The sequence below is a fragment of the Garra rufa genome, chromosome 1, assembly GCF_049309525.1.
Source record: "Garra rufa chromosome 1, GarRuf1.0, whole genome shotgun sequence".
In the NCBI taxonomy this organism is placed as follows: domain Eukaryota; kingdom Metazoa; phylum Chordata; class Actinopteri; order Cypriniformes; family Cyprinidae; genus Garra; species Garra rufa.
Genome location: NC_133361.1, coordinates 76731261 through 76749370, shown reverse-complemented (window position 1 = coordinate 76749370; position 18110 = coordinate 76731261). Strand labels below are relative to the sequence as shown.

General features: G+C 41.1%; 27 non-coding genes across 27 annotated transcripts; all 27 read right to left on the bottom strand.

The window, feature by feature from the left end:
* Positions 1-410: 410 nt before the first annotated feature.
* Positions 411-529, bottom strand: LOC141299105 (5S ribosomal RNA). Its single transcript, XR_012341703.1, has one exon. It is a non-coding gene; the product is annotated as a 5S ribosomal RNA (ribosomal RNA).
* A 753-nt stretch (positions 530-1282) lies between these two features.
* On the bottom strand, positions 1283-1401 carry LOC141299091 (5S ribosomal RNA). The gene has a single exon (XR_012341701.1). It is a non-coding gene; the product is annotated as a 5S ribosomal RNA (ribosomal RNA).
* Positions 1402-2154: 753 nt separating this feature from the next.
* LOC141299085 (5S ribosomal RNA) lies at positions 2155-2273 on the bottom strand. Its single transcript, XR_012341700.1, has one exon. It is a non-coding gene; the product is annotated as a 5S ribosomal RNA (ribosomal RNA).
* A 753-nt stretch (positions 2274-3026) lies between these two features.
* On the bottom strand, positions 3027-3145 carry LOC141299079 (5S ribosomal RNA). The gene has a single exon (XR_012341699.1). It is a non-coding gene; the product is annotated as a 5S ribosomal RNA (ribosomal RNA).
* An 84-nt stretch (positions 3146-3229) lies between these two features.
* Positions 3230-3348, bottom strand: LOC141299073 (5S ribosomal RNA). The gene has a single exon (XR_012341698.1). It is a non-coding gene; the product is annotated as a 5S ribosomal RNA (ribosomal RNA).
* Positions 3349-4101: 753 nt separating this feature from the next.
* Positions 4102-4220, bottom strand: LOC141299068 (5S ribosomal RNA). The gene has a single exon (XR_012341696.1). It is a non-coding gene; the product is annotated as a 5S ribosomal RNA (ribosomal RNA).
* An 84-nt stretch (positions 4221-4304) lies between these two features.
* LOC141299063 (5S ribosomal RNA) lies at positions 4305-4423 on the bottom strand. Its single transcript, XR_012341695.1, has one exon. It is a non-coding gene; the product is annotated as a 5S ribosomal RNA (ribosomal RNA).
* A 753-nt stretch (positions 4424-5176) lies between these two features.
* On the bottom strand, positions 5177-5295 carry LOC141299058 (5S ribosomal RNA). The gene has a single exon (XR_012341694.1). It is a non-coding gene; the product is annotated as a 5S ribosomal RNA (ribosomal RNA).
* Positions 5296-5379: 84 nt separating this feature from the next.
* LOC141299052 (5S ribosomal RNA) lies at positions 5380-5498 on the bottom strand. The gene has a single exon (XR_012341693.1). It is a non-coding gene; the product is annotated as a 5S ribosomal RNA (ribosomal RNA).
* Positions 5499-6251: 753 nt separating this feature from the next.
* LOC141296872 (5S ribosomal RNA) lies at positions 6252-6370 on the bottom strand. The gene has a single exon (XR_012341309.1). It is a non-coding gene; the product is annotated as a 5S ribosomal RNA (ribosomal RNA).
* Positions 6371-7123: 753 nt separating this feature from the next.
* On the bottom strand, positions 7124-7242 carry LOC141299046 (5S ribosomal RNA). The gene has a single exon (XR_012341692.1). It is a non-coding gene; the product is annotated as a 5S ribosomal RNA (ribosomal RNA).
* Positions 7243-7995: 753 nt separating this feature from the next.
* LOC141299042 (5S ribosomal RNA) lies at positions 7996-8114 on the bottom strand. Its single transcript, XR_012341691.1, has one exon. It is a non-coding gene; the product is annotated as a 5S ribosomal RNA (ribosomal RNA).
* A 753-nt stretch (positions 8115-8867) lies between these two features.
* On the bottom strand, positions 8868-8986 carry LOC141299033 (5S ribosomal RNA). Its single transcript, XR_012341689.1, has one exon. It is a non-coding gene; the product is annotated as a 5S ribosomal RNA (ribosomal RNA).
* Positions 8987-9070: 84 nt separating this feature from the next.
* On the bottom strand, positions 9071-9189 carry LOC141299026 (5S ribosomal RNA). The gene has a single exon (XR_012341688.1). It is a non-coding gene; the product is annotated as a 5S ribosomal RNA (ribosomal RNA).
* Positions 9190-9942: 753 nt separating this feature from the next.
* On the bottom strand, positions 9943-10061 carry LOC141299018 (5S ribosomal RNA). The gene has a single exon (XR_012341687.1). It is a non-coding gene; the product is annotated as a 5S ribosomal RNA (ribosomal RNA).
* A 753-nt stretch (positions 10062-10814) lies between these two features.
* LOC141299010 (5S ribosomal RNA) lies at positions 10815-10933 on the bottom strand. The gene has a single exon (XR_012341686.1). It is a non-coding gene; the product is annotated as a 5S ribosomal RNA (ribosomal RNA).
* Positions 10934-11686: 753 nt separating this feature from the next.
* On the bottom strand, positions 11687-11805 carry LOC141299003 (5S ribosomal RNA). Its single transcript, XR_012341685.1, has one exon. It is a non-coding gene; the product is annotated as a 5S ribosomal RNA (ribosomal RNA).
* An 84-nt stretch (positions 11806-11889) lies between these two features.
* LOC141298997 (5S ribosomal RNA) lies at positions 11890-12008 on the bottom strand. Its single transcript, XR_012341684.1, has one exon. It is a non-coding gene; the product is annotated as a 5S ribosomal RNA (ribosomal RNA).
* A 753-nt stretch (positions 12009-12761) lies between these two features.
* On the bottom strand, positions 12762-12880 carry LOC141315714 (5S ribosomal RNA). Its single transcript, XR_012351126.1, has one exon. It is a non-coding gene; the product is annotated as a 5S ribosomal RNA (ribosomal RNA).
* Positions 12881-13633: 753 nt separating this feature from the next.
* LOC141315703 (5S ribosomal RNA) lies at positions 13634-13752 on the bottom strand. Its single transcript, XR_012351115.1, has one exon. It is a non-coding gene; the product is annotated as a 5S ribosomal RNA (ribosomal RNA).
* Positions 13753-13836: 84 nt separating this feature from the next.
* On the bottom strand, positions 13837-13955 carry LOC141298990 (5S ribosomal RNA). Its single transcript, XR_012341683.1, has one exon. It is a non-coding gene; the product is annotated as a 5S ribosomal RNA (ribosomal RNA).
* A 753-nt stretch (positions 13956-14708) lies between these two features.
* LOC141298985 (5S ribosomal RNA) lies at positions 14709-14827 on the bottom strand. Its single transcript, XR_012341682.1, has one exon. It is a non-coding gene; the product is annotated as a 5S ribosomal RNA (ribosomal RNA).
* Positions 14828-15580: 753 nt separating this feature from the next.
* On the bottom strand, positions 15581-15699 carry LOC141298976 (5S ribosomal RNA). Its single transcript, XR_012341681.1, has one exon. It is a non-coding gene; the product is annotated as a 5S ribosomal RNA (ribosomal RNA).
* An 84-nt stretch (positions 15700-15783) lies between these two features.
* LOC141298968 (5S ribosomal RNA) lies at positions 15784-15902 on the bottom strand. The gene has a single exon (XR_012341680.1). It is a non-coding gene; the product is annotated as a 5S ribosomal RNA (ribosomal RNA).
* A 753-nt stretch (positions 15903-16655) lies between these two features.
* On the bottom strand, positions 16656-16774 carry LOC141298953 (5S ribosomal RNA). Its single transcript, XR_012341678.1, has one exon. It is a non-coding gene; the product is annotated as a 5S ribosomal RNA (ribosomal RNA).
* Positions 16775-17527: 753 nt separating this feature from the next.
* On the bottom strand, positions 17528-17646 carry LOC141315691 (5S ribosomal RNA). The gene has a single exon (XR_012351104.1). It is a non-coding gene; the product is annotated as a 5S ribosomal RNA (ribosomal RNA).
* Positions 17647-17730: 84 nt separating this feature from the next.
* Positions 17731-17849, bottom strand: LOC141298948 (5S ribosomal RNA). Its single transcript, XR_012341677.1, has one exon. It is a non-coding gene; the product is annotated as a 5S ribosomal RNA (ribosomal RNA).
* Positions 17850-18110: the final 261 nt, after the last annotated feature.

The following is an 18110-nucleotide window of genomic DNA, read 5'->3' as shown; positions in this document are numbered from 1 at the left end:
ACAGTCCAAGAATCCCAGTGTGTTGATAAGTCCAATGTGAGTGTCCACCGGTGTATATACAATCCACAGAAAGTGTAATCCAAAGTTTGCAGGTGGTGAATGGAAAGGTGAGCTCTAAAATTAGCAACTCCTCAATCCAACAGTTTGGTGACTGTCCTTTGTTTGTCATGCTGCTCTCTTATACAGTTGTACTTCCTGCTTCCTGTCATGTGTCTAGTCACATGGCAGGCCAACCATCCATTTTTTAAAGACACACACTCACTTAAAATGTTAAGAGTAATAAAATGGCCTAAAAAACATGTAAAACACTTAAAACTCTATAATACATTTAAATGATTGTAATAAATAGAGCGGTAAAACACGTCTTTCTAAAAGCCAGCATATTATATAAATAGTGAAGAAAAGGCAAAAGCTTACAGCACCTGGTATTCCCAGGCGGTCTCCCATCCAAGTACTAAGCAGGCCCGACGCTGCTTAGCTTCCGAGATCAGACGAGATCGGGCGCTCTCAGCGCGGTATGGCCGTAAGCGAGGGCTGCTCCAAAAAGTGGGCTATTTAAAGATCAGCCTCCGTAAAAGCCAGCATATTATATAAATAGTGAAGAAAAGGCAAAAGCTTACAGCACCTGGTATTCCCAGGCGGTCTCCCATCCAAGTGTAACAATCGGCCTTATCAGCCGAGTTACAAGACTAAAATGGGATCAGATTTAACTGTGAGAGATGACTAGTGGTTAAAAGAATGAGACATAAAAGAAGATTGGTTTAAATAGATTTGGTTTATTTACAAGGTTCACATAAAAGACTTTAAAACAACACGATAAAACGAGGTAAACGCTGTTAAAAGAATACAGTTCATTTGTCCATACCCTAAAAACAGTCCAAGAATCCCAGTGTGTTGATAAGTCCAATGTGAGTGTCCACCGGTGTATATACAATCCACAGAAAGTGTAATCCAAAGTTTGCAGGTGGTGAATGGAAAGGTGAGCTCTAAAATTAGCAACTCCTCAATCCAACAGTTTGGTGACTGTCCTTTGTTTGTCATGCTGCTCTCTTATACAGTTGTACTTCCTGCTTCCTGTCATGTGTCTAGTCACATGGCAGGCCAACCATCCATTTTTTAAAGACACACACTCACTTAAAATGTTAAGAGTAATAAAATGGCCTAAAAAACATGTAAAACACTTAAAACTCTATAATACATTTAAATGATTGTAATAAATAGAGCGGTAAAACACGTCTTTCTAAAAGCCAGCATATTATATAAATAGTGAAGAAAAGGCAAAAGCTTACAGCACCTGGTATTCCCAGGCGGTCTCCCATCCAAGTACTAAGCAGGCCCGACGCTGCTTAGCTTCCGAGATCAGACGAGATCGGGCGCTCTCAGCGCGGTATGGCCGTAAGCGAGGGCTGCTCCAAAAAGTGGGCTATTTAAAGATCAGCCTCCGTAAAAGCCAGCATATAATATAAATAGTGAAGAAAAGGCAAAAGCTTACAGCACCTGGTAATCCCAGGCGGTCTCCCATCCAAGTGTAACAATCGGCCTTATCAGCCGAGTTACAAGACTAAAATGGGGTCAGATTTAACTGTGAGAGATGACTAGTGGTTAAAAGAATGAGACATAAAAGAAGATTGGTTTAAATAGATTTGGTTTATTTACAAGGTTCACATAAAAGACTTTAAAACAACACGATAAAACGAGGTAAACGCTGTTAAAAGAATACAGTTCATTTGTCCATACCCTAAAAACAGTCCAAGAATCCCAGTGTGTTGATAAGTCCAATGTGAGTGTCCACCGGTGTATATACAATCCACAGAAAGTGTAATCCAAAGTTTGCAGGTGGTGAATGGAAAGGTGAGCTCTAAAATTAGCAACTCCTCAATCCAACAGTTTGGTGACTGTCCTTTGTTTGTCATGCTGCTCTCTTATACAGTTGTACTTCCTGCTTCCTGTCATGTGTCTAGTCACATGGCAGGCCAACCATCCATTTTTTAAAGACACACACTCACTTAAAATGTTAAGAGTAATAAAATGGCCTAAAAAACATGTAAAACACTTAAAACTCTATAATACATTTAAATGATTGTAATAAATAGAGCGGTAAAACACGTCTTTCTAAAAGCCAGCATATTATATAAATAGTGAAGAAAAGGCAAAAGCTTACAGCACCTGGTATTCCCAGGCGGTCTCCCATCCAAGTACTAAGCAGGCCCGACGCTGCTTAGCTTCCGAGATCAGACGAGATCGGGCGCTCTCAGCGCGGTATGGCCGTAAGCGAGGGCTGCTCCAAAAAGTGGGCTATTTAAAGATCAGCCTCCGTAAAAGCCAGCATATTATATAAATAGTGAAGAAAAGGCAAAAGCTTACAGCACCTGGTAATCCCAGGCGGTCTCCCATCCAAGTGTAACAATCGGCCTTATCAGCCGAGTTACAAGACTAAAATGGGGTCAGATTTAACTGTGAGAGATGACTAGTGGTTAAAAGAATGAGACATAAAAGAAGATTGGTTTAAATAGATTTGGTTTATTTACAAGGTTCACATAAAAGACTTTAAAACAACACGATAAAACGAGGTAAACGCTGTTAAAAGAATACAGTTCATTTGTCCATACCCTAAAAACAGTCCAAGAATCCCAGTGTGTTGATAAGTCCAATGTGAGTGTCCACCGGTGTATATACAATCCACAGAAAGTGTAATCCAAAGTTTGCAGGTGGTGAATGGAAAGGTGAGCTCTAAAATTAGCAACTCCTCAATCCAACAGTTTGGTGACTGTCCTTTGTTTGTCATGCTGCTCTCTTATACAGTTGTACTTCCTGCTTCCTGTCATGTGTCTAGTCACATGGCAGGCCAACCATCCATTTTTTAAAGACACACACTCACTTAAAATGTTAAGAGTAATAAAATGGCCTAAAAAACATGTAAAACACTTAAAACTCTATAATACATTTAAATGATTGTAATAAATAGAGCGGTAAAACACGTCTTTCTAAAAGCCAGCATATTATATAAATAGTGAAGAAAAGGCAAAAGCTTACAGCACCTGGTATTCCCAGGCGGTCTCCCATCCAAGTACTAAGCAGGCCCGACGCTGCTTAGCTTCCGAGATCAGACGAGATCGGGCGCTCTCAGCGCGGTATGGCCGTAAGCGAGGGCTGCTCCAAAAAGTGGGCTATTTAAAGATCAGCCTCCGTAAAAGCCAGCATATTATATAAATAGTGAAGAAAAGGCAAAAGCTTACAGCACCTGGTATTCCCAGGCGGTCTCCCATCCAAGTACTAAGCAGGCCCGACGCTGCTTAGCTTCCGAGATCAGACGAGATCGGGCGCTCTCAGCGCGGTATGGCCGTAAGCGAGGGCTGCTCCAAAAAGTGGGCTATTTAAAGATCAGCCTCCGTAAAAGCCAGCATATTATATAAATAGTGAAGAAAAGGCAAAAGCTTACAGCACCTGGTATTCCCAGGCGGTCTCCCATCCAAGTGTAACAATCGGCCTTATCAGCCGAGTTACAAGACTAAAATGGGATCAGATTTAACTGTGAGAGATGACTAGTGGTTAAAAGAATGAGACATAAAAGAAGATTGGTTTAAATAGATTTGGTTTATTTACAAGGTTCACATAAAAGACTTTAAAACAACACGATAAAACGAGGTAAACGCTGTTAAAAGAATACAGTTCATTTGTCCATACCCTAAAAACAGTCCAAGAATCCCAGTGTGTTGATAAGTCCAATGTGAGTGTCCACCGGTGTATATACAATCCACAGAAAGTGTAATCCAAAGTTTGCAGGTGGTGAATGGAAAGGTGAGCTCTAAAATTAGCAACTCCTCAATCCAACAGTTTGGTGACTGTCCTTTGTTTGTCATGCTGCTCTCTTATACAGTTGTACTTCCTGCTTCCTGTCATGTGTCTAGTCACATGGCAGGCCAACCATCCATTTTTTAAAGACACACACTCACTTAAAATGTTAAGAGTAATAAAATGGCCTAAAAAACATGTAAAACACTTAAAACTCTATAATACATTTAAATGATTGTAATAAATAGAGCGGTAAAACACGTCTTTCTAAAAGCCAGCATATTATATAAATAGTGAAGAAAAGGCAAAAGCTTACAGCACCTGGTATTCCCAGGCGGTCTCCCATCCAAGTACTAAGCAGGCCCGACGCTGCTTAGCTTCCGAGATCAGACGAGATCGGGCGCTCTCAGCGCGGTATGGCCGTAAGCGAGGGCTGCTCCAAAAAGTGGGCTATTTAAAGATCAGCCTCCGTAAAAGCCAGCATATTATATAAATAGTGAAGAAAAGGCAAAAGCTTACAGCACCTGGTATTCCCAGGCGGTCTCCCATCCAAGTACTAAGCAGGCCCGACGCTGCTTAGCTTCCGAGATCAGACGAGATCGGGCGCTCTCAGCGCGGTATGGCCGTAAGCGAGGGCTGCTCCAAAAAGTGGGCTATTTAAAGATCAGCCTCCGTAAAAGCCAGCATATTATATAAATAGTGAAGAAAAGGCAAAAGCTTACAGCACCTGGTAATCCCAGGCGGTCTCCCATCCAAGTGTAACAATCGGCCTTATCAGCCGAGTTACAAGACTAAAATGGGGTCAGATTTAACTGTGAGAGATGACTAGTGGTTAAAAGAATGAGACATAAAAGAAGATTGGTTTAAATAGATTTGGTTTATTTACAAGGTTCACATAAAAGACTTTAAAACAACACGATAAAACGAGGTAAACGCTGTTAAAAGAATACAGTTCATTTGTCCATACCCTAAAAACAGTCCAAGAATCCCAGTGTGTTGATAAGTCCAATGTGAGTGTCCACCGGTGTATATACAATCCACAGAAAGTGTAATCCAAAGTTTGCAGGTGGTGAATGGAAAGGTGAGCTCTAAAATTAGCAACTCCTCAATCCAACAGTTTGGTGACTGTCCTTTGTTTGTCATGCTGCTCTCTTATACAGTTGTACTTCCTGCTTCCTGTCATGTGTCTAGTCACATGGCAGGCCAACCATCCATTTTTTAAAGACACACACTCACTTAAAATGTTAAGAGTAATAAAATGGCCTAAAAAACATGTAAAACACTTAAAACTCTATAATACATTTAAATGATTGTAATAAATAGAGCGGTAAAACACGTCTTTCTAAAAGCCAGCATATTATATAAATAGTGAAGAAAAGGCAAAAGCTTACAGCACCTGGTATTCCCAGGCGGTCTCCCATCCAAGTACTAAGCAGGCCCGACGCTGCTTAGCTTCCGAGATCAGACGAGATCGGGCGCTCTCAGCGCGGTATGGCCGTAAGCGAGGGCTGCTCCAAAAAGTGGGCTATTTAAAGATCAGCCTCCGTAAAAGCCAGCATATTATATAAATAGTGAAGAAAAGGCAAAAGCTTACAGCACCTGGTATTCCCAGGCGGTCTCCCATCCAAGTACTAAGCAGGCCCGACGCTGCTTAGCTTCCGAGATCAGACGAGATCGGGCGCTCTCAGCGCGGTATGGCCGTAAGCGAGGGCTGCTCCAAAAAGTGGGCTATTTAAAGATCAGCCTCCGTAAAAGCCAGCATATTATATAAATAGTGAAGAAAAGGCAAAAGCTTACAGCACCTGGTATTCCCAGGCGGTCTCCCATCCAAGTGTAACAATCGGCCTTATCAGCCGAGTTACAAGACTAAAATGGGATCAGATTTAACTGTGAGAGATGACTAGTGGTTAAAAGAATGAGACATAAAAGAAGATTGGTTTAAATAGATTTGGTTTATTTACAAGGTTCACATAAAAGACTTTAAAACAACACGATAAAACGAGGTAAACGCTGTTAAAAGAATACAGTTCATTTGTCCATACCCTAAAAACAGTCCAAGAATCCCAGTGTGTTGATAAGTCCAATGTGAGTGTCCACCGGTGTATATACAATCCACAGAAAGTGTAATCCAAAGTTTGCAGGTGGTGAATGGAAAGGTGAGCTCTAAAATTAGCAACTCCTCAATCCAACAGTTTGGTGACTGTCCTTTGTTTGTCATGCTGCTCTCTTATACAGTTGTACTTCCTGCTTCCTGTCATGTGTCTAGTCACATGGCAGGCCAACCATCCATTTTTTAAAGACACACACTCACTTAAAATGTTAAGAGTAATAAAATGGCCTAAAAAACATGTAAAACACTTAAAACTCTATAATACATTTAAATGATTGTAATAAATAGAGCGGTAAAACACGTCTTTCTAAAAGCCAGCATATTATATAAATAGTGAAGAAAAGGCAAAAGCTTACAGCACCTGGTATTCCCAGGCGGTCTCCCATCCAAGTACTAAGCTGGCCCGACGCTGCTTAGCTTCCGAGATCAGACGAGATCGGGCGCTCTCAGCGCGGTATGGCCGTAAGCGAGGGCTGCTCCAAAAAGTGGGCTATTTAAAGATCAGCCTCCGTAAAAGCCAGCATATTATATAAATAGTGAAGAAAAGGCAAAAGCTTACAGCACCTGGTATTCCCAGGCGGTCTCCCATCCAAGTGTAACAATCGGCCTTATCAGCCGAGTTACAAGACTAAAATGGGATCAGATTTAACTGTGAGAGATGACTAGTGGTTAAAAGAATGAGACATAAAAGAAGATTGGTTTAAATAGATTTGGTTTATTTACAAGGTTCACATAAAAGACTTTAAAACAACACGATAAAACGAGGTAAACGCTGTTAAAAGAATACAGTTCATTTGTCCATACCCTAAAAACAGTCCAAGAATCCCAGTGTGTTGATAAGTCCAATGTGAGTGTCCACCGGTGTATATACAATCCACAGAAAGTGTAATCCAAAGTTTGCAGGTGGTGAATGGAAAGGTGAGCTCTAAAATTAGCAACTCCTCAATCCAACAGTTTGGTGACTGTCCTTTGTTTGTCATGCTGCTCTCTTATACAGTTGTACTTCCTGCTTCCTGTCATGTGTCTAGTCACATGGCAGGCCAACCATCCATTTTTTAAAGACACACACTCACTTAAAATGTTAAGAGTAATAAAATGGCCTAAAAAACATGTAAAACACTTAAAACTCTATAATACATTTAAATGATTGTAATAAATAGAGCGGTAAAACACGTCTTTCTAAAAGCCAGCATATTATATAAATAGTGAAGAAAAGGCAAAAGCTTACAGCACCTGGTATTCCCAGGCGGTCTCCCATCCAAGTACTAAGCAGGCCCGACGCTGCTTAGCTTCCGAGATCAGACGAGATCGGGCGCTCTCAGCGCGGTATGGCCGTAAGCGAGGGCTGCTCCAAAAAGTGGGCTATTTAAAGATCAGCCTCCGTAAAAGCCAGCATATTATATAAATAGTGAAGAAAAGGCAAAAGCTTACAGCACCTGGTATTCCCAGGCGGTCTCCCATCCAAGTGTAACAATCGGCCTTATCAGCCGAGTTACAAGACTAAAATGGGATCAGATTTAACTGTGAGAGATGACTAGTGGTTAAAAGAATGAGACATAAAAGAAGATTGGTTTAAATAGATTTGGTTTATTTACAAGGTTCACATAAAAGACTTTAAAACAACACGATAAAACGAGGTAAACGCTGTTAAAAGAATACAGTTCATTTGTCCATACCCTAAAAACAGTCCAAGAATCCCAGTGTGTTGATAAGTCCAATGTGAGTGTCCACCGGTGTATATACAATCCACAGAAAGTGTAATCCAAAGTTTGCAGGTGGTGAATGGAAAGGTGAGCTCTAAAATTAGCAACTCCTCAATCCAACAGTTTGGTGACTGTCCTTTGTTTGTCATGCTGCTCTCTTATACAGTTGTACTTCCTGCTTCCTGTCATGTGTCTAGTCACATGGCAGGCCAACCATCCATTTTTTAAAGACACACACTCACTTAAAATGTTAAGAGTAATAAAATGGCCTAAAAAACATGTAAAACACTTAAAACTCTATAATACATTTAAATGATTGTAATAAATAGAGCGGTAAAACACGTCTTTCTAAAAGCCAGCATATTATATAAATAGTGAAGAAAAGGCAAAAGCTTACAGCACCTGGTATTCCCAGGCGGTCTCCCATCCAAGTACTAAGCAGGCCCGACGCTGCTTAGCTTCCGAGATCAGACGAGATCGGGCGCTCTCAGCGCGGTATGGCCGTAAGCGAGGGCTGCTCCAAAAAGTGGGCTATTTAAAGATCAGCCTCCGTAAAAGCCAGCATATTATATAAATAGTGAAGAAAAGGCAAAAGCTTACAGCACCTGGTAATCCCAGGCGGTCTCCCATCCAAGTGTAACAATCGGCCTTATCAGCCGAGTTACAAGACTAAAATGGGGTCAGATTTAACTGTGAGAGATGACTAGTGGTTAAAAGAATGAGACATAAAAGAAGATTGGTTTAAATAGATTTGGTTTATTTACAAGGTTCACATAAAAGACTTTAAAACAACACGATAAAACGAGGTAAACGCTGTTAAAAGAATACAGTTCATTTGTCCATACCCTAAAAACAGTCCAAGAATCCCAGTGTGTTGATAAGTCCAATGTGAGTGTCCACCGGTGTATATACAATCCACAGAAAGTGTAATCCAAAGTTTGCAGGTGGTGAATGGAAAGGTGAGCTCTAAAATTAGCAACTCCTCAATCCAACAGTTTGGTGACTGTCCTTTGTTTGTCATGCTGCTCTCTTATACAGTTGTACTTCCTGCTTCCTGTCATGTGTCTAGTCACATGGCAGGCCAACCATCCATTTTTTAAAGACACACACTCACTTAAAATGTTAAGAGTAATAAAATGGCCTAAAAAACATGTAAAACACTTAAAACTCTATAATACATTTAAATGATTGTAATAAATAGAGCGGTAAAACACGTCTTTCTAAAAGCCAGCATATTATATAAATAGTGAAGAAAAGGCAAAAGCTTACAGCACCTGGTATTCCCAGGCGGTCTCCCATCCAAGTACTAAGCAGGCCCGACGCTGCTTAGCTTCCGAGATCAGACGAGATCGGGCGCTCTCAGCGCGGTATGGCCGTAAGCGAGGGCTGCTCCAAAAAGTGGGCTATTTAAAGATCAGCCTCCGTAAAAGCCAGCATATTATATAAATAGTGAAGAAAAGGCAAAAGCTTACAGCACCTGGTATTCCCAGGCGGTCTCCCATCCAAGTACTAAGCAGGCCCGACGCTGCTTAGCTTCCGAGATCAGACGAGATCGGGCGCTCTCAGCGCGGTATGGCCGTAAGCGAGGGCTGCTCCAAAAAGTGGGCTATTTAAAGATCAGCCTCCGTAAAAGCCAGCATATTATATAAATAGTGAAGAAAAGGCAAAAGCTTACAGCACCTGGTATTCCCAGGCGGTCTCCCATCCAAGTGTAACAATCGGCCTTATCAGCCGAGTTACAAGACTAAAATGGGATCAGATTTAACTGTGAGAGATGACTAGTGGTTAAAAGAATGAGACATAAAAGAAGATTGGTTTAAATAGATTTGGTTTATTTACAAGGTTCACATAAAAGACTTTAAAACAACACGATAAAACGAGGTAAACGCTGTTAAAAGAATACAGTTCATTTGTCCATACCCTAAAAACAGTCCAAGAATCCCAGTGTGTTGATAAGTCCAATGTGAGTGTCCACCGGTGTATATACAATCCACAGAAAGTGTAATCCAAAGTTTGCAGGTGGTGAATGGAAAGGTGAGCTCTAAAATTAGCAACTCCTCAATCCAACAGTTTGGTGACTGTCCTTTGTTTGTCATGCTGCTCTCTTATACAGTTGTACTTCCTGCTTCCTGTCATGTGTCTAGTCACATGGCAGGCCAACCATCCATTTTTTAAAGACACACACTCACTTAAAATGTTAAGAGTAATAAAATGGCCTAAAAAACATGTAAAACACTTAAAACTCTATAATACATTTAAATGATTGTAATAAATAGAGCGGTAAAACACGTCTTTCTAAAAGCCAGCATATTATATAAATAGTGAAGAAAAGGCAAAAGCTTACAGCACCTGGTATTCCCAGGCGGTCTCCCATCCAAGTACTAAGCAGGCCCGACGCTGCTTAGCTTCCGAGATCAGACGAGATCGGGCGCTCTCAGCGCGGTATGGCCGTAAGCGAGGGCTGCTCCAAAAAGTGGGCTATTTAAAGATCAGCCTCCGTAAAAGCCAGCATATTATATAAATAGTGAAGAAAAGGCAAAAGCTTACAGCACCTGGTATTCCCAGGCGGTCTCCCATCCAAGTGTAACAATCGGCCTTATCAGCCGAGTTACAAGACTAAAATGGGATCAGATTTAACTGTGAGAGATGACTAGTGGTTAAAAGAATGAGACATAAAAGAAGATTGGTTTAAATAGATTTGGTTTATTTACAAGGTTCACATAAAAGACTTTAAAACAACACGATAAAACGAGGTAAACGCTGTTAAAAGAATACAGTTCATTTGTCCATACCCTAAAAACAGTCCAAGAATCCCAGTGTGTTGATAAGTCCAATGTGAGTGTCCACCGGTGTATATACAATCCACAGAAAGTGTAATCCAAAGTTTGCAGGTGGTGAATGGAAAGGTGAGCTCTAAAATTAGCAACTCCTCAATCCAACAGTTTGGTGACTGTCCTTTGTTTGTCATGCTGCTCTCTTATACAGTTGTACTTCCTGCTTCCTGTCATGTGTCTAGTCACATGGCAGGCCAACCATCCATTTTTTAAAGACACACACTCACTTAAAATGTTAAGAGTAATAAAATGGCCTAAAAAACATGTAAAACACTTAAAACTCTATAATACATTTAAATGATTGTAATAAATAGAGCGGTAAAACACGTCTTTCTAAAAGCCAGCATATTATATAAATAGTGAAGAAAAGGCAAAAGCTTACAGCACCTGGTATTCCCAGGCGGTCTCCCATCCAAGTACTAAGCAGGCCCGACGCTGCTTAGCTTCCGAGATCAGACGAGATCGGGCGCTCTCAGCGCGGTATGGCCGTAAGCGAGGGCTGCTCCAAAAAGTGGGCTATTTAAAGATCAGCCTCCGTAAAAGCCAGCATATTATATAAATAGTGAAGAAAAGGCAAAAGCTTACAGCACCTGGTAATCCCAGGCGGTCTCCCATCCAAGTGTAACAATCGGCCTTATCAGCCGAGTTACAAGACTAAAATGGGGTCAGATTTAACTGTGAGAGATGACTAGTGGTTAAAAGAATGAGACATAAAAGAAGATTGGTTTAAATAGATTTGGTTTATTTACAAGGTTCACATAAAAGACTTTAAAACAACACGATAAAACGAGGTAAACGCTGTTAAAAGAATACAGTTCATTTGTCCATACCCTAAAAACAGTCCAAGAATCCCAGTGTGTTGATAAGTCCAATGTGAGTGTCCACCGGTGTATATACAATCCACAGAAAGTGTAATCCAAAGTTTGCAGGTGGTGAATGGAAAGGTGAGCTCTAAAATTAGCAACTCCTCAATCCAACAGTTTGGTGACTGTCCTTTGTTTGTCATGCTGCTCTCTTATACAGTTGTACTTCCTGCTTCCTGTCATGTGTCTAGTCACATGGCAGGCCAACCATCCATTTTTTAAAGACACACACTCACTTAAAATGTTAAGAGTAATAAAATGGCCTAAAAAACATGTAAAACACTTAAAACTCTATAATACATTTAAATGATTGTAATAAATAGAGCGGTAAAACACGTCTTTCTAAAAGCCAGCATATTATATAAATAGTGAAGAAAAGGCAAAAGCTTACAGCACCTGGTATTCCCAGGCGGTCTCCCATCCAAGTACTAAGCAGGCCCGACGCTGCTTAGCTTCCGAGATCAGACGAGATCGGGCGCTCTCAGCGCGGTATGGCCGTAAGCGAGGGCTGCTCCAAAAAGTGGGCTATTTAAAGATCAGCCTCCGTAAAAGCCAGCATATTATATAAATAGTGAAGAAAAGGCAAAAGCTTACAGCACCTGGTATTCCCAGGCGGTCTCCCATCCAAGTACTAAGCAGGCCCGACGCTGCTTAGCTTCCGAGATCAGACGAGATCGGGCGCTCTCAGCGCGGTATGGCCGTAAGCGAGGGCTGCTCCAAAAAGTGGGCTATTTAAAGATCAGCCTCCGTAAAAGCCAGCATATTATATAAATAGTGAAGAAAAGGCAAAAGCTTACAGCACCTGGTATTCCCAGGCGGTCTCCCATCCAAGTGTAACAATCGGCCTTATCAGCCGAGTTACAAGACTAAAATGGGATCAGATTTAACTGTGAGAGATGACTAGTGGTTAAAAGAATGAGACATAAAAGAAGATTGGTTTAAATAGATTTGGTTTATTTACAAGGTTCACATAAAAGACTTTAAAACAACACGATAAAACGAGGTAAACGCTGTTAAAAGAATACAGTTCATTTGTCCATACCCTAAAAACAGTCCAAGAATCCCAGTGTGTTGATAAGTCCAATGTGAGTGTCCACCGGTGTATATACAATCCACAGAAAGTGTAATCCAAAGTTTGCAGGTGGTGAATGGAAAGGTGAGCTCTAAAATTAGCAACTCCTCAATCCAACAGTTTGGTGACTGTCCTTTGTTTGTCATGCTGCTCTCTTATACAGTTGTACTTCCTGCTTCCTGTCATGTGTCTAGTCACATGGCAGGCCAACCATCCATTTTTTAAAGACACACACTCACTTAAAATGTTAAGAGTAATAAAATGGCCTAAAAAACATGTAAAACACTTAAAACTCTATAATACATTTAAATGATTGTAATAAATAGAGCGGTAAAACACGTCTTTCTAAAAGCCAGCATATTATATAAATAGTGAAGAAAAGGCAAAAGCTTACAGCACCTGGTATTCCCAGGCGGTCTCCCATCCAAGTACTAAGCAGGCCCGACGCTGCTTAGCTTCCGAGATCAGACGAGATCGGGCGCTCTCAGCGCGGTATGGCCATAAGCGAGGGCTGCTCCAAAAAGTGGGCTATTTAAAGATCAGCCTCCGTAAAAGCCAGCATATTATATAAATAGTGAAGAAAAGGCAAAAGCTTACAGCACCTGGTAATCCCAGGCGGTCTCCCATCCAAGTGTAACAATCGGCCTTATCAGCCGAGTTACAAGACTAAAATGGGGTCAGATTTAACTGTGAGAGATGACTAGTGGTTAAAAGAATGAGACATAAAAGAAGATTGGTTTAAATAGATTTGGTTTATTTACAAGGTTCACATAAAAGACTTTAAAACAACACGATAAAACGAGGTAAACGCTGTTAAAAGAATACAGTTCATTTGTCCATACCCTAAAAACAGTCCAAGAATCCCAGTGTGTTGATAAGTCCAATGTGAGTGTCCACCGGTGTATATACAATCCACAGAAAGTGTAATCCAAAGTTTGCAGGTGGTGAATGGAAAGGTGAGCTCTAAAATTAGCAACTCCTCAATCCAACAGTTTGGTGACTGTCCTTTGTTTGTCATGCTGCTCTCTTATACAGTTGTACTTCCTGCTTCCTGTCATGTGTCTAGTCACATGGCAGGCCAACCATCCATTTTTTAAAGACACACACTCACTTAAAATGTTAAGAGTAATAAAATGGCCTAAAAAACATGTAAAACACTTAAAACTCTATAATACATTTAAATGATTGTAATAAATAGAGCGGTAAAACACGTCTTTCTAAAAGCCAGCATATTATATAAATAGTGAAGAAAAGGCAAAAGCTTACAGCACCTGGTATTCCCAGGCGGTCTCCCATCCAAGTACTAAGCAGGCCCGACGCTGCTTAGCTTCCGAGATCAGACGAGATCGGGCGCTCTCAGCGCGGTATGGCCATAAGCGAGGGCTGCTCCAAAAAGTGGGCTATTTAAAGATCAGCCTCCGTAAAAGCCAGCATATTATATAAATAGTGAAGAAAAGGCAAAAGCTTACAGCACCTGGTATTCCCAGGCGGTCTCCCATCCAAGTACTAAGCAGGCCCGACGCTGCTTAGCTTCCGAGATCAGACGAGATCGGGCGCTCTCAGCGCGGTATGGCCGTAAGCGAGGGCTGCTCCAAAAAGTGGGCTATTTAAAGATCAGCCTCCGTAAAAGCCAGCATATTATATAAATAGTGAAGAAAAGGCAAAAGCTTACAGCACCTGGTATTCCCAGGCGGTCTCCCATCCAAGTGTAACAATCGGCCTTATCAGCCGAGTTACAAGACTAAAATGGGATCAGATTTAACTGTGAGAGATGACTAGTGGTTAAAAGAATGAGACATAAAAGAAGATTGGTTTAAATAGATTTGGTTTATTTACAAGGTTCACATAAAAGACTTTAAAACAACACGATAAAACGAGGTAAACGCTGTTAAAAGAATACAGTTCATTTGTCCATACCCTAAAAACAGTCCAAGAATCCCAGTGTGTTGATAAGTCCAATGTGAGTGTCCACCGGTGTATATACAATCCACAGAAAGTGTAATCCAAAGTTTGCAGGTGGTGAATGGAAAGGTGAGCTCTAAAATTAGCAACTCCTCAATCCAACAGTTTGGTGACTGTCCTTTGTTTGTCATGCTGCTCTCTTATACAGTTGTACTTCCTGCTTCCTGTCATGTGTCTAGTCACATGGCAGGCCAACCATCCATTTTTTAAAGACACACACTCACTTAAAATGTTAAGAGTAATAAAATGGCCTAAAAAACATGTAAAACACTTAAAACTCTATAATACATTTAAATGATTGTAATAAATAGAGCGGTAAAACACGTCTTTCTAAAAGCCAGCATATTATATAAATAGTGAAGAAAAGGCAAAAGCTTACAGCACCTGGTATTCCCAGGCGGTCTCCCATCCAAGTACTAAGCAGGCCCGACGCTGCTTAGCTTCCGAGATCAGACGAGATCGGGCGCTCTCAGCGCGGTATGGCCGTAAGCGAGGGCTGCTCCAAAAAGTGGGCTATTTAAAGATCAGCCTCCGTAAAAGCCAGCATATTATATAAATAGTGAAGAAAAGGCAAAAGCTTACAGCACCTGGTAATCCCAGGCGGTCTCCCATCCAAGTGTAACAATCGGCCTTATCAGCCGAGTTACAAGACTAAAATGGGGTCAGATTTAACTGTGAGAGATGACTAGTGGTTAAAAGAATGAGACATAAAAGAAGATTGGTTTAAATAGATTTGGTTTATTTACAAGGTTCACATAAAAGACTTTAAAACAACACGATAAAACGAGGTAAACGCTGTTAAAAGAATACAGTTCATTTGTCCATACCCTAAAAACAGTCCAAGAATCCCAGTGTGTTGATAAGTCCAATGTGAGTGTCCACCGGTGTATATACAATCCACAGAAAGTGTAATCCAAAGTTTGCAGGTGGTGAATGGAAAGGTGAGCTCTAAAATTAGCAACTCCTCAATCCAACAGTTTGGTGACTGTCCTTTGTTTGTCATGCTGCTCTCTTATACAGTTGTACTTCCTGCTTCCTGTCATGTGTCTAGTCACATGGCAGGCCAACCATCCATTTTTTAAAGACACACACTCACTTAAAATGTTAAGAGTAATAAAATGGCCTAAAAAACATGTAAAACACTTAAAACTCTATAATACATTTAAATGATTGTAATAAATAGAGCGGTAAAACACGTCTTTCTAAAAGCCAGCATATTATATAAATAGTGAAGAAAAGGCAAAAGCTTACAGCACCTGGTATTCCCAGGCGGTCTCCCATCCAAGTACTAAGCAGGCCCGACGCTGCTTAGCTTCCGAGATCAGACGAGATCGGGCGCTCTCAGCGCGGTATGGCCGTAAGCGAGGGCTGCTCCAAAAAGTGGGCTATTTAAAGATCAGCCTCCGTAAAAGCCAGCATATTATATAAATAGTGAAGAAAAGGCAAAAGCTTACAGCACCTGGTATTCCCAGGCGGTCTCCCATCCAAGTACTAAGCAGGCCCGACGCTGCTTAGCTTCCGAGATCAGACGAGATCGGGCGCTCTCAGCGCGGTATGGCCGTAAGCGAGGGCTGCTCCAAAAAGTGGGCTATTTAAAGATCAGCCTCCGTAAAAGCCAGCATATTATATAAATAGTGAAGAAAAGGCAAAAGCTTACAGCACCTGGTATTCCCAGGCGGTCTCCCATCCAAGTGTAACAATCGGCCTTATCAGCCGAGTTACAAGACTAAAATGGGATCAGATTTAACTGTGAGAGATGACTAGTGGTTAAAAGAATGAGACATAAAAGAAGATTGGTTTAAATAGATTTGGTTTATTTACAAGGTTCACATAAAAGACTTTAAAACAACACGATAAAACGAGGTAAACGCTGTTAAAAGAATACAGTTCATTTGTCCATACCCTAAAAACAGTCCAAGAATCCCAGTGTGTTGATAAGTCCAATGTGAGTGTCCACCGGTGTATATACAATCCACAGAAAGTGTAATCCAAAGTTTGCAGGTGGTGAATGGAAAGGTGAGCTCTAAAATTAGCAACTCCTCAATCCAACAGTTTGGTGACTGTCCTTTGTTTGTCATGCTGCTCTCTTATACAGTTGTACTTCCTGCTTCCTGTCATGTGTCTAGTCACATGGCAGGCCAACCATCCATTTTTTAAAGACACACACTCACTTAAAATGTTAAGAGTAATAAAATGGCCTAAAAAACATGTAAAACACTTAAAACTCTATAATACATTTAAATGATTGTAATAAATAGAGCGGTAAAACACGTCTTTCTAAAAGCCAGCATATTATATAAATAGTGAAGAAAAGGCAAAAGCTTACAGCACCTGGTATTCCCAGGCGGTCTCCCATCCAAGTACTAAGCAGGCCCGACGCTGCTTAGCTTCCGAGATCAGACGAGATCGGGCGCTCTCAGCGCGGTATGGCCGTAAGCGAGGGCTGCTCCAAAAAGTGGGCTATTTAAAGATCAGCCTCCGTAAAAGCCAGCATATTATATAAATAGTGAAGAAAAGGCAAAAGCTTACAGCACCTGGTATTCCCAGGCGGTCTCCCATCCAAGTGTAACAATCGGCCTTATCAGCCGAGTTACAAGACTAAAATGGGATCAGATTTAACTGTGAGAGATGACTAGTGGTTAAAAGAATGAGACATAAAAGAAGATTGGTTTAAATAGATTTGGTTTATTTACAAGGTTCACATAAAAGACTTTAAAACAACACGATAAAACGAGGTAAACGCTGTTAAAAGAATACAGTTCATTTGTCCATACCCTAAAAACAGTCCAAGAATCCCAGTGTGTTGATAAGTCCAATGTGAGTGTCCACCGGTGTATATACAATCCACAGAAAGTGTAATCCAAAGTTTGCAGGTGGTGAATGGAAAGGTGAGCTCTAAAATTAGCAACTCCTCAATCCAACAGTTTGGTGACTGTCCTTTGTTTGTCATGCTGCTCTCTTATACAGTTGTACTTCCTGCTTCCTGTCATGTGTCTAGTCACATGGCAGGCCAACCATCCATTTTTTAAAGACACACACTCACTTAAAATGTTAAGAGTAATAAAATGGCCTAAAAAACATGTAAAACACTTAAAACTCTATAATACATTTAAATGATTGTAATAAATAGAGCGGTAAAACACGTCTTTCTAAAAGCCAGCATATTATATAAATAGTGAAGAAAAGGCAAAAGCTTACAGCACCTGGTATTCCCAGGCGGTCTCCCATCCAAGTACTAAGCAGGCCCGACGCTGCTTAGCTTCCGAGATCAGACGAGATCGGGCGCTCTCAGCGCGGTATGGCCATAAGCGAGGGCTGCTCCAAAAAGTGGGCTATTTAAAGATCAGCCTCCGTAAAAGCCAGCATATTATATAAATAGTGAAGAAAAGGCAAAAGCTTACAGCACCTGGTATTCCCAGGCGGTCTCCCATCCAAGTACTAAGCAGGCCCGACGCTGCTTAGCTTCCGAGATCAGACGAGATCGGGCGCTCTCAGCGCGGTATGGCCGTAAGCGAGGGCTGCTCCAAAAAGTGGGCTATTTAAAGATCAGCCTCCGTAAAAGCCAGCATATTATATAAATAGTGAAGAAAAGGCAAAAGCTTACAGCACCTGGTATTCCCAGGCGGTCTCCCATCCAAGTGTAACAATCGGCCTTATCAGCCGAGTTACAAGACTAAAATGGGATCAGATTTAACTGTGAGAGATGACTAGTGGTTAAAAGAATGAGACATAAAAGAAGATTGGTTTAAATAGATTTGGTTTATTTACAAGGTT